The sequence below is a fragment of the Leptodactylus fuscus genome, chromosome 8 (genome assembly GCF_031893055.1).
Source record: "Leptodactylus fuscus isolate aLepFus1 chromosome 8, aLepFus1.hap2, whole genome shotgun sequence".
Taxonomy (NCBI): Eukaryota; Metazoa; Chordata; class Amphibia; order Anura; family Leptodactylidae; genus Leptodactylus; species Leptodactylus fuscus.
The window spans coordinates 14,803,791-14,818,294 of NC_134272.1; the positions used below are offsets into that span (position 1 = coordinate 14,803,791).

At 41.1% G+C, this 14,504-nt stretch overlaps 2 protein-coding genes across 2 annotated transcripts in view; both read right to left on the reverse strand.

Annotated features, from left to right (window-relative positions):
- The window catches only part of EPN2 (epsin 2), a 40,896-nt gene extending 33,810 nt beyond the window's left edge, over nt 1-7,086 (reverse strand). Inside the window, exon 1 of the mRNA XM_075285195.1 lies at nt 6,919-7,086. The gene's annotated coding sequence lies outside the window, so the exon portion shown is untranslated. The remainder of the gene's footprint in view (nt 1-6,918) is intronic.
- LLGL1 (LLGL scribble cell polarity complex component 1) overlaps nt 1-14,504 on the reverse strand; it is a 409,866-nt gene that overhangs the window by 159,262 nt on the left and 236,100 nt on the right. The gene's annotated exons all lie outside the window — the stretch shown is intronic.

Below are 14,504 nucleotides of genomic sequence, written 5' to 3' on the forward strand. Positions count from 1 at the left end.
ATAGGGCATGTTCTATAAAATATTGTGTATGGGGGCACAAAGGGGGCAGTATATTGTATGTAGGAAACACAGAGGAGGTAGCATATTCTGCATGACAGTATTAAGGGGACTGTATTATGGGGCCACAAGACATCATTTTTCTTGGGGTCCACAGGGGGTACAGAGGTAGCAATTACTACTTGGCCCTGGAGCCTAAGGGAGCCCAAAAGTCTCTTACAAAGTAAGAAGACATCAATATTATAGATAGCACGTGGTAAGTGGGGCCCCTGTTACATATACAGCATTAGGGCCCAGGAACTTCAAGTTACACCTCAGTATACACCTGTTGTGAGCTTGAGGTCTGCGGTTGTATCCATGTTCTGAATTTGTATATATAGCATCCATAATGGCAGTGGACGCCAACCTGGGTCTCTCCACCTTTTGCAGACTATAGCCTTAAGGGAGGGGTTGTAGATGACAACCAACTGGAGAGATACAGATTGGATACTCTACTTAAAGGGATGAGTGTGCTCCGCAGGCCTATATGTATATTTTAAGGTATCTATATAGTCTCAGGCCCCCAAGGTCTCATCACAGGGCCAAGTTATACCCCATTATACCTGTACGTGGATTGTATGATTCAGGGTTATGACCTCTATGTTCCTCACCAAATCCCAAGGTCATCACCACACCCGATACATGTTTAATGGCCAGCTGATGGTTCCAGGGTTGTGACCCCGTGTACAGCCATTGTGTTGAGCTTTGCACTAATGTGTCCTTGGGAATTATACACATATGTAAGTGTCAGCCAAGAGTCCCTGCATCTAAGAGCCTGCAGATGGGGAGGGGGCGGAGGTGGATAAGGAAATCCCAGCTCAGCTACCCTGGCCATATCTGCAGTATCACTCCTCTGACCACAGGCCCCTCGCTGCCCCCTGCCAGGCAGCTCAGTGACAGTCACACTGACATATCATTTACTTTTCGGTCTCATGCCATTCGATTAACACATGCCAGCTCTCCTTTTAGGGCCCGCTTATGTTTATAGAGCAGCTTCTAGTTCCTCTTTCCTCACTATGGGATTTAGTTTACCGTAATCCCCTGCAAGACAAAAACCAGGCCTGACCCGGGCTGTAAACACTGCTAGAAACGCGGCTAACCTGAGCCTCAATGTACAGAATAGACTGTTATCTGCCTGTGAGGAGGAGCAATAGTAATATAATAGTAATATGTAACATATAATAGTAATATAATAGTAATATGTAACATATAATAGTAATATAATAGTAATATGTAACATATAATAGTAATATATAATAGTAATATGTAACATATAATAGTAATATAATAGTAATATGTAACATATAATAGTAATATAATAGTAATATGTAACATATAATAGTAATATAATAGTAATATGTAACATATAATAGTAATATATAATAGTAATATGTAACATATAATAGTAATATAATAGTAATATGTAACATATAATAGTAATATATAATAGTAATATGTAACATATAATAGTAATATATAATAGTAATATGTAACATATAATAGTAATATAATAGTAATATGTAACATATAATAGTAATATAATAGTTAGAGATGAGCGAACACTGTTCATGTATTCGATTGAATATCAGGCCGTTCGAGGTATTCGATTCCAATCAAATACCACGAGGCAAACACACTAAAAATTCGATTCCCCTCCCACCTTCCCTGGCGCTTTTTATGCACCAATAATTGTGCAGGGGAGGTGGGACAGTAACTACGACAACAGAGGCATCAAAAAAAAAATCGGAAAAAGTAATTGGCTGGCTAAATCAGGTGACCTCCAATTTATACAAATAGTGCATTTAACATTCGGTTAATTTGAGACTGTGAACTATGTGACTGTGAGACAGGGATAGATGTACTGGCAGGGTTAGCTAGGGATTACCTTTATTTAGGGGGGAATGTCACTCATCCAGCTCTTTGGGGCTCTATCTGGTCGGGATCCCTGTCAGCTTGCGATATGCGGGAGCTGACTTTTTCCCATAAGAATACATTGACCAGCGTTGATTGGCCGAATGCCATACAGAGTACAGCATTTAGCCAATCAATGCCGGTTCTGCCGGAGGCTGGTCTGTGAGGAGGAGGAGTGTAAGATCGGACCACAATGGAGACTGCTGTGGACCGATCTTAGACTCCGCCTCCTCCAGCAGAACCAGCGTTGATTGGCCAAATGCCAATGCCTCTGTATGGCATTTGGCCAATCGATGCTGGTCAATGCATTCCTATGCCGAGATGTAGCATTTGGCCAATCAACGCTGGTTCTGCTGGAGGAGGTGGAGTCTAAGATCGGTCCACAGCAGTCTCCATTCTGGTCCGATCTTAGACTCCACCTCCTCACAGACGAGCCTCCGGCAGAACCAGCGTTGATTGGGCGAATGCTATACTCTGCATGGCATTCGGGCAATCAACGCTGGTTAATGCATTCCTATGGGAAAAAGTCAACTCCTGGATATCTCAAACTGACAGGGATCCCGACGTAATACAGTGACTTGGGCATGTTAGATGCCCAGAGACATGCTTCCCCTGCTGTCCCAGTTGCATTCCAGGGTGTTGGCATCATTTCCTGGGGTGTCATAGTGGACTTGGTGACCCTCCTGAGTCGAAGAGTGGGATCCCCTGAAACGAGAATTTTTTCCCCATAGACGATAATGGGGTTCGATATTCATTCAAATAGTCAAATATTGAGGGGCTATTCGAAACGAATATCGAATATTTTACTGTTTGCTCATCTCTAATAATAGTAATATGTAATATATAATAGTAATATGTAATGGCCACATATAATAGCAATATATAATAGTAATATGTAACATATAATATAATAGTAATATAGAATGGTCAGATATTATAGTAATATATAATACTTACATAGAATGATTATATATGATGGTGACGTATAACAGCCATATATAATGGTCACAGAGAATAGTAATATAACAGTCACATATAATGGATATATATATCCCCTCATAGGAGACTTGGACAGGGGTTGTCCAGATGATATACAGCATCAGCCCCCCCTCTTACAGAATTGATGGGGTACTGTAGCATCAGGACCCGCCTGTATCCTTCCAAACATCTACAACACCACAACTTTTAAGGGTCACTAGGGGATGCGACAAACAGAGCAGCGGGAGATGACATATTGCTGGTGCACATAGTATCCATATAGTACATGAGTATGCTGCATCTAGGTGATAACCTTAATCTGCCTGTGTCACTGTTCATCCCTTTCCTTGCCCCCCTACCCTATAGATAAAGCCTGCAGTAAAGTCATCACATTCCTTTCATGTTGACAATCGTACCACCACCATACATTGTACATCTGTGCATTGTCAGCTTCCTGGAACATAAATGTATAGATAAAAATCATGTGAAATAATATCATCGAAATAATAGACGGAAGACGGGCAGCGCACCGGATTCACTACTAGGGCTTCACCGGCCACTGATAAAAGCTTATGGAGATTAAACAGCAAAATGATGTGCCCAGAAATGCTGCAGTTTGTGCTCCAGAGCTGCCTTCCTGATAGGAAATTGCAACCACTGCCAACTATTTTACAAGGATAGAGCTGAGAACAGCCTCAGGGTGGATGCACTGCCTGTCCCCGGGGGATCCCGTCCTCTTACCCACAAGTGTCCTAGCTTGTCCGATTCACACAACCAGATGACGTTCATGTGGCCAAGAGGTGATTTTCTCTTCATAAACTGTCCAATGTACCCTCAAACTGGTTGTGCTCCGAGCTATCCACCACCCTGGCAAGCGACCCTCCCTCCAAGCTGGCCCACTCACTGAGAGCCCGGGTACAGGCCTTTACATAGGGAGCCATTCCTGCCCTGAGTAACCTGAGTAACACCTGACATCATAGGGGAGCAACAAATAACGTCTCCCGCGGTGCAACTCACAAGGCCTCTAGGAATCACTGCACAATCCAACCTCTAGAAAGTACCCGAACACTGATCGTGCAATGGCCTGCACCAATTGCACATGATACAAGGTGATACAAGGTGTTATCTCCTATTGCACTTCTATCTGTAATGTAAATTAGGTGACTGTTGCAAAGAAAAAGCCCTACAGAATTGGAACGTGTCAGTGTATTTTTAGGCTTAGTAGTCTGAATGAAAATTTGCAAGATTTAGTTGGTTTTTTTAAAAAAATATAGATATGGACATGGAAAATTCTTGAAGAAAATAGTTAACATGAAAATTTGGTTTAAAAAAAAAAATAGGTAATTTTCTGCTAATACGTTTGCTTAAACCAATGCAACAGGATAAAAGTTGGTGTGTGCACCGTCTTCCACCCTGCTCCCTTGTCCTACCTTCCTCACTTTTGCATGTTACTCTATAGGGACACTATTAATAGGCGGTAAGGGACTTACCGTGACCTAGGGAAGCCATATGACGGCCTACAGTACGCGAGGGAGTTAGGCTTTGTTCACATTTCCTCTATCACTTCCATATTCGGAGCAGAAAACCAAAATGAACAAGGAGCGGAATCTGTCACGAGTGACACCAATGGCGCCTGATGGACTCTCTGTCATTGCACTGGTAAATACAGTCTACACTTTGTTACAAATACGACAGAATCAGGAACGGATATTCCTATGCAGGTGTGAACAGGGCTCAAGCATTTCCATTGGCTCCATAGGAAGTGACAGCGATAGTCTGACACCGCACTAGACTGGGCATCGCCATGTGTTAGTTTAGCATGCGTGTTAGTAAGAGGTTAATCCATCAAGCTAGCCCAGAGTATTGGGCATGGGTCCCGTGTCTGGGAATGCATTGCCTTAGCAGGGGGGGCATTCATGGCCAATGCGTAGCATTCATGTGGCTAATATCTGTGCCACCCACCTGGGTCTTTTCCTCCTTCCCTTTCCTTTCATGCATTGTGCATTTACAGCGCTGCCCTTGGCTTCTGACACATTAACCAGATGCCCAATTAGTCTGTGGCGTAACCAGGAATCATGGGCAGTCCTGGCACCGCTCCCAGTCTCTTGTCCACTGCCGGCTTATCTATAGAGATTCTGTGCAGGAAAATGGAAGGCTGAAACCCGCCGATGCCTCAGGAAGACCTATTATTTCTCTCTCTTCCTTCCTGACGCCCTCTTCCAAAAAACCTGGCCCCCGAATGAGTCACCCCCATCTGTGTTGGCAACTTGCAGAGCCTTTTTCTAGAGATCGGCCCATATGGAAACCTTCATGAATGAGTGGTGAGGGCCACAATAATCTCTGTGTAGTGCGGGGTCCGTCCGCTTTCTCATGATGTCACCTGCTCCCTTCGGCTATGACGATGATGACACCTGAACGCTGTCTTATTGGGCGAGAGAATACCCCATAGATCGGAGTTATAGAAGATCCATTGTTTAAGTAACGCTATTTGTCCTACAATGTCATGGGCTGTAGAAGAGCTTCAGGTATTCCTTAATACTTGTGGCCTACAGCTGAGTTCATTCACATTCTCTTGACTCAGGAATAGAATGGTAGGAATGCAGTGAAGACTGACACTAGTTAAAAAGCAGCAGAGAGGGGCTAAGTAATGGTACAGTTCTATATAAAGCTGTGTGGATGTTCTTAGAATGGAATAATCTTAGTAAAATCATCTTATTGGACTATTTATAGTGCCCGGGTATTGTAGGTGGTGTCTGGACAGTCAGGGACAGGGCAGCCTCAGACAGCTACACAAATACGTACTGTAAGTGATGTAACATGACCAAGATCTAGGCACAAATATACAACATTAATGAGACTATAGTATAGTACAGTATTCAAGCATCATGCACGGTCGTACAGTATATCTGTTCACACAAGATGTTCTAAGACTATTTAATAAACTTTATGGGGATTTTTTCTCATCATTTTCAAGATTTGAAGATTGTAAGGTTCAAAGGTACGAGCCCTACAGCCGCACCAGCTGGACTCAGTGAGTACCATGACATTACTGGAGCGGTATTATCACTGCAGGGACACTGATTAATGTGATTAACATCATCAGTATAGTGACATCATCAGTATAGTGACATCACCTAATGTACATTGTCAGAGAGGTGACATCGCTTTATGTGACAGCATCGATATATTGACATCAACTAATGTGACATCACTGCAGCATTAATATAGCGACATCATCTAACGTGACATCATCAGTATATAGTAAAATCACCTAATATACATAATCAGAGAGGTGACATCACTATTTTGATGCTGTCACATAGTGTTAGCAACTAAGATGACATCACTGCATGTGACAGCATTAATATAGTGACATCATCTAATGTGACATCTTTAGTGAGGTGACATCACTCTAAACCAAAGCATTAGTATAATCCATGTAACATGTAGTGATATCACTTAATGTGACATCATCAATGAGGTGATGTAAATTTATATGACATCATCAGTAAAATGACATCACTGTACATCAGTATTACTAATGTGACATCCTCGGACAGGTGACATCACTTTATGCCACAGCATCAGTATAGTGACATCACCTAATGTGACATCATAGTGCAGTGACATAACTTCAGGGCCTGAAGAGAGTACATGGTGTAGTGATCAGGGGTGTCCACTTTTGGAGAACCCCTCTAATCATGTGCAACTTTTGACACAACTCTGCTTGCTGGCAATGAACATGTTTGTGTACTTTCAGTTTCGGCTTACAGAGAGGAGCGGTGCGCTGTGATGTCATCAGGACAAAACTTCAACCATTCACCGACAGCAAGCAGAGGTAGTGAAGGAATGGAAATGCAAGGAATGGCAAAAAGTTACAAAAACTTTTCCATAATGTCTATAAAAGGTTTTGGTTCTCTGAGACTGACGCCTGACGCAGCAGGTGACCGGGGATCGCCTATGGCAACTAATATGAATAATAGGGAGACTCACCGTCTGCAGCGTCCAGCACAGCAGATGACTTGTGAAGTGCCAGTCTATATTTAGCTCCGTACCACCTTGCATCCTCGGAGGTGACAGCTGCCATTGACTTGTCAGGCCATGTCGTGTGTCCCAGCAGCCTGGGACGTGCGCAGGTCACTACAGTCCTGCCATTACAGCCTGCCATAAAGAAAGTGCAAAAAAATTGCCTGACTGTACTGCTGCAGCAAAGCATCTAGCGGAATAACAATCACTCACCATGTCAACCTAGAGCAACCACAGGAAGCAGTGTGGTGACATCTGTCAGCGGTCGCAGGGGCGCGTCTCTTCTCAGCCTACAATTTGTGTCTCTTCTCACACATGACTTGTCACTATAGAAGAGAGCGCTCTTACCGGCTGTGACCTATAAATATAAGCAAATTATTTTGCAAATTCAAGTACAAAAGTTTGTGCGCCTGCCCATGTGTTACCTGCATACTGCACCGGAGCAATTCACTAGAAAATCCAGAAAGTACCTGAAAAAAGGAGTAATTGTAACTAGGAAATGTTATGTCCACACTTCCCACTCTCTCCTACAAACTGACAGTGTGTCGGTTTTCACTGTAGTGCTTGCATTTTATTCATAAGTAAAAATTCTCAAAATGAACCAGCATCTAGGGCTTACAGGGCTTCCATAATAATGCACAGTATTAAGAAGTATGATAAATGTATTCAGAGGGAAAATACAGTATTTCATCATGTAAGGGCTGTGGGTCATTGCACCAGGACAGAGAGGTAGGAAACCTTATGATTTTGTTGTGAGCCCTTTCTCCATGTACCTTGTTGGCTATACTACATTGGATGGAGAAGTCTTTATACTTACTGAGCGGTAATATGAGCGAATCATTAACCTGCTGAGGCGGCCGCCGTGTGTTGCTGTGATACTTCACTACTGCTAGATCCACATCAGGACTGGAGGAAGCTGCTCATGTAATATCCCCAGAGTCCTCTTAAAAGTAAAACAATTACAATTACATTTTTTTACTTAACACTCCTTTTCCCTCCAAGTAAAATTTACCTCGAACCTTCATATCCCAGTAGACTAAAAAGGCAGATGCAGCTGCTGGAAACATCAATGGAGCTGGAAAATGTAGATTGTACGTGGTAAAGAGATTATGCAAAATCTTACAAATACCTTTTTGCATATAGAATATTGCACCCTTATGTACACAAATTTTACTACTATAATACTGCCCCCTGTCTATAAGGATATAACTACTATAATACTGCTCCTATGTACAAGAATATAACTACTATAATACTGCTCCTATGTACAAGAATATAACTACTATAATACTGCTCCTATGTACAAGAATATAACTACTATAATACTGCCCCCTATGTACAAGAATATAACTACTATAATACTACTCCTATGTACAAGAATATAACTACTATAATACTGCTCCTATGTACAAGAATATAACTACTATAATACTACTCCTATGTACAAGAATATAACTACTATAATACTGCTCCTATGTATAAGAATATAACTACTATAATACTACTCCTATGTACAAGAATATAACTACTATAATACTGCCCCTATGTACAAGAATATAACTACTATAATACTGCTCCTATGTACAAGAATATAACTACTATAATACTGCCCCCTATGTACAAGAATATAACTACTATAATACTGCTCCTATGTACAAGAATATAACTACTATAATACTGCCCCCTATGTACAAGAATATAACTACTATAATACTGCTCCTATGTACAAGAATATAACTACTATAATACTGCTCCTATGTACAAGAATATAACTACTATAATACTACCTCCTATGTACAAGAATATAACTACTATAATACTGCTCCTATGTACAAGAATATAACTACTATAATACTGCCCCTATGTACAAGAATATAACTACTATAATACTGCTCCTATGTACAAGAATATAACTACTATAATACTGCCCCTATGTACAAGAATATAACTACTATAATACTGCCCCATCCTTACAAGTGTATAATACCGCTGATGTAGTAGATATTGGCTGTGGTTCTTTTGTTCTGTTGCTTAATGGATAAAATATAATAAAATCTGATGAGATAATTTGTGACTATAAGTGAATATATTATTTCCACACAGGCTTTTCTCTGTCCTGACATCCTGTGTATATAGGTACATGTAAGTACATGAGGGATACCAACTACTAATCGCTGGAGGCTAAACGACGTGCTAGACAATTCGTTGTGCCAGGACTCGCCCTCCACCTACGTGCATAGAACAGACCCATTACCACTTTCCGCCGACTGTTATTTCTACTGGAAATGAGCGGTTACTTAATTGTGAGTTCATCTAGAATCACAGGGGGAATCTATGGATGAGTCAACCTGATATTCTTGGCAACATCAATTCACAAAAAAAAAAAACAGTGATATCACTGAGGTGTAAGACATCAAGTACAGCACCTTATATATCAAAATCTAGAAAAAAAAAAAAGTGTCATAAGAAGTCATGTTAGAGAGTGAAGAACTTTCTAGAGAGAACAAAGTTGGGTTCAGTCGTATTGAGGAAATAACTAAACTGGAAGAGAGTCCTCTCACAAAGTAGTCATATTAAATATTACATGTGATTAGACATTTTGGTGAGTCTACAAGACGTTGGGTTCATATTAAGATCATGTAAAGAAATGGAAGAGGTTTTGTTGGGAGATCATAAGGGGGGAAAATTCATATTCGAAGATCAAGTATCTGGAAATGATTATATTGCAAAACCAAGCGGTGGAAGAGGTCATAACAGAAGATCAGGAGGTAGAACAGATCCTGTTGGAATACTGGGAGATGGAAGAAGTTCTAATTGAAGATCAGGAGGTAGAACAGATCATGATGGAATATTAGGAGATGGAAGAGGTCATAACAAAAGATCAGGAGGTGGAAGATGTCATGTTGGGAGATCAAGCACAGGAAAAGCTCTGGTAGTTAAAAGACTGAGATCTAGTACAGGTTATGTTGGAAGTTTAGAAAGTGGAAGGGGGTTAAAATGGAAGTTTGGAAGGTGGAAGAGGTCATATTGAAAGATCAAGAAGTGGAAAATGTCATGTTGAGAGCTGGAAGAGGTCAAAGTTGGAAGACGGAGAAGAGGAAGAAGTCTTGGAAGATCAGGAGATGAAATTGGTCATATAGGAAGATCAGGATGTGGAAAAGGTCACATTGAAAATAGGGACATGGTCATGTTGAGTGCTGGAAGAAGCCAATGTTAGAAGACAGAGAGAAGGAAGAAGTTTTGGAAGGTCAAGAGCTGGAATAGGTCACGTTGGAAGATCAGGATGTAGAAAATGGGAATAAGGTCATGTTGAGAGCTGGAAGAGGTCAATGCTGGAAGATCTGAAGGTGAAAGAGATAACTTATGTAATCAGGAGGAGGATGAGGTCATGTTAGAGAATGTTACGATGTTCTTGGGATGACTGCATTAGGGCCAGGGGGTCTGTATGTTTTAGAGTCCTCATACAGGTGGCTTATGGGTAGAACTGATGCACAGCTGTTCTCATAGTGTGTGTACACAGTGTGTTATACCTTCTATCTTTGTGCTCGCAGCTAGTTCCTGTATTGGAGTCCTAACAATGGCCGTGTTCAGATGACTGCACTTGGTGAATTACATATGAATGTGACAATGGATGTCAGTGTGAATACACCTCCCCCCAGGCATCTATACACTCCGGGTGTGTCACTCTGGAGACACACCCAATCCTCCACAGGCCGCACTGCTCCATCACAACAATAGAGGGAGCAGGTGTGCCACATTCCTGGGCGCTTCACAGTAAACACATTACTTGGAGAAGAATCCAGACAATTTAACTCCTTCACTGCCGCCGCTACAATCACTTATATAACATTATCAATATGGCGGCATGTCCGCTATGTCCTACTTATGTTTGCTAGAAACTTTCAGTTACAATTTGGTATACCCAACTGAAGATAGAAGTGTACAATCTAACTACACATCCCTCAACACCTCCTGCCACCTCCAACTCAAGAACATCCATCGAATCTGCTCCTTCCTCACCCCTGAAACCACTAAGATGCCAGTCCAGGCCCTCATTATCTCCCGCTTAGATTACTGTAACACCCTTCTCCATGGACTCCCAGCTAACACCCTCGCCCCCCTCCAGTTCATCCTAAACTGTGCTGCCCACTTATTTCACTTCTCCCCCGTTCTTCATCAAACGCTCCCCTCTGCCAATCCCTTCAATGGCTACCTGTTGCCCAGTGAATAGAGTTCAAAATACTAACGCTGACCTACAAAGCCATCCACAACCTGGCCCCTCCATATATCTCCAACCTAATCCCCCGCTACCTGCCCACACGTAACCTCAGATCCTCCAATGACCTCCTACTGCACTCTGCTCTTATCACAGTGGTCTCCAAGATTTCTCCCATACATCCCCCAGACTCTGGAACTCCTTACCACGATACATAAGACTGATCCCCACAATCACAGGCTTCAAGAAGGCCCTGAAGACTCCCCTATTCAATAATACTATCACCACACCACCATCTGAACACTCTCTACCACCACCTTCTGTCTCTATCCCTCTCCCCTCATAGATTGTAAACCTTTGTGGGCAGGGCCTTCTACCCCACTGTGCCAGTCACTCACTGTTAGTATTAGATGTGTACTGTATGTGAACCCTCAAATGTAAAGCACCATGGAATTAATACAATAATGTACAGCACCATGGAATTAATACAACAATGTACAGCACCATGGAATTAATACAACAATGTACAGCAACATGGAATTAATACAACAATGTACAGCACCATGGAATTAATATAATAATGTACAGCACCATGGGATTAATACAATAATGTACAGCACTATGGGATTAATATAATAATGTACAGCACCATGGAATTAATACAATAATGTACAGCACTATGGGATTAATATAATAATGTACAACACCATGGAATTAATACAATAATGTACAGCACTATGAAATTAAAATAATAATGTACAGCACTATGGGATTAATATAATAATGTACAACACCAATGGAATTAATACAATAATGTACAGCACCATGGGATTAATATAATAATGTACAGCACCATGGAATTAATGGTGCTATATTATTAATAATAATAATAATAATAATAATAATAATAATAATACAGAGACGTGACCCCTCTACATCCCACCACTTCGGTCCCCTACACCTGTGCCCCCTATAGATCCAAAGATATGACCTCCTGTCCATTCCACCCTTCAGGTCCCTGTACCTGTGGCCCAACAATCCTGAGACATGACCTCCTGGATGTCCTACCACTTCAGGCCCCTGCACCTGTGGCCCCTGCCTTACATCTCAATGATATTAGGTGACAGTAAAAAGCATTTTTAGTCACTAAAAGGTCTGTGTGACCCGAGCATTATGCGAGCCTGGTCCTTCGATCGCACACATCACTTAGCACAGTCGTAGGTCACCGGGCCGCAGCTGCTCGCCCCCTCCAGGGATCTATACACCTCTGATCTCCTGTATTATTCAAACACATCATTAGCAGCTAAGATCATTCACTCACTGCCAGTGTAACCCCCAGGGGCCCCGGGGCCGACACATGACATCATGTTCTTAGCAGCACTTAGATCATTCTTTATTAGATTATTTATCGGTTGAGATAATGGAAAAAGTCAATAATGCATCAGTGGTTTATCTGGAGATGACGCGAGATATCACATCCACCAATCCGTCTGCTGCTGTCACTCATCTGGAAAGGCTGTGGTTTATGGTTCCCTGAAATGGTGCAACGCTGGTATTGGGCAACTGGCATGATATATTACTGTAAATATAAAACACGATGGGTGGCGGGGGGATGAAACATGTATTATGAAGGTCCAGCAGGGGGCGACAACAAAACCTTCTATTGCTCATCTGCAGAATTACCAATATGACATTTCAAGTATGTAACATTAAGATTTTATTTGGGCTTGGTATAATGGTTTTAATTCCAGGTCGTGTAGCGCTATTATGTGGGCACCATATGGCAGTATTATGTAAACTCTGCACTGATGTATTATATCAACTCTTTATTGCAGTATGTAGTGTTTGGTATAATGTAATATTATGTGGGCTTTGTATTGCCGTATGAGTGTGCCATCTTGTTATATTATGTAAGTACTGTCTTACAGTATTATTTAAATACCATATTGCAGTATTTTGTGAAACTGCTTTGTAGTATTATTATGTGGGCCTTGCATTGCTGTATTATGTAGGAATTGTATTACCAGTACTATGTGATTACTGTCTTGCAGTGTTATAAGAGCACTGTATTGCTATATTATATGGACCTGCACAGCCATTGCAGTACTTTACTATGTAGACACTCTAATGTGGTGTTATATAAGCATTCTATTACAGTATTGTATAGTCATTGAATTACAGTAGTATGTGGGGAGTATATTGCCGAAAAATGTGAAGCCACATAGTAGTATTATGTGGGCACCATATTGAGGCATTATGAAGGAAATGTGGTACACTACTTTGTGGTCACTGTAATTCAGTTTTATGTAGGCACTGTATTGCAGTGTTATGTGGAGCTGTATGGTGGTATTATGTGAGCACTGTATTGCAGTATTAGATGGAGATGTATGGTGATATTATGTGGATATTGTATTGCTCTATTATGTAGGAACTCTATTACAATACTATATCATTACTGTATTGCAGTATAATGTGGGTACTGTACTGTCATACTATATAAAGCTGCATTTGTGTTATGTGGACAATGTACTGCCTGCGGTATTATATTGGTGTTTTAGTACTGTGCTATGTGACAATCTAATGTTCTGTTACAGTACTATCTGGCCATTGTATTACTGTAGTATTGCAGTTTATGGTAGTATAATATAAGCTTTATATTGTGAAATGATGTAGGTATTGTGTTGTAATACTATGTGGATTCTGTAATGCGGTATTATGTATACATTGTATTACAATACAATGTGGACCCTGTATTAATAGATTATGTGGGTATTGCATTAGACCACTAAGTCGCTCCATTATACGTAGTAGTCTTTAGGCTAGTGCATATAGTAGAAAGGACAGTATACAGACAGGCAGGATTGTCTATTGCTACAGAACAGAAGCAGTTTTTCCAAATTATTATGAATCACATCCATGAAAATCGATATTCCAAGAGTCTGGAAGGGATTAGAGCCGATCCCTGGGTTTATGTGACTGCACATGGCTTTAATACATGGAAAATAACTGAGCAAACGGCTGGTAAGGCGCTGGCAAATAAATGCTGCCCTATGTGAAGATTAATCATACAGCTCCCCCTAGTGGCCCAAGTCATCAACTACATGTAATGTATCATAAAAGATGGCTGCACACATGAACTTTTTATATAGATGTTTTTACATACTAACAAGCTTTATTCAGGGTTATTCTTTCTACCTGATAAATGGTCAATAACACCGAATAGATTGTAAGCCTCGGAGACCGATCAACGGGATTGTGTTTGAAAAGTTTAAACAGATAATGGACTTTCTTGCAGTACCTATTAGTGATCACTAGGTGGAGCTATGAGAACATTTTG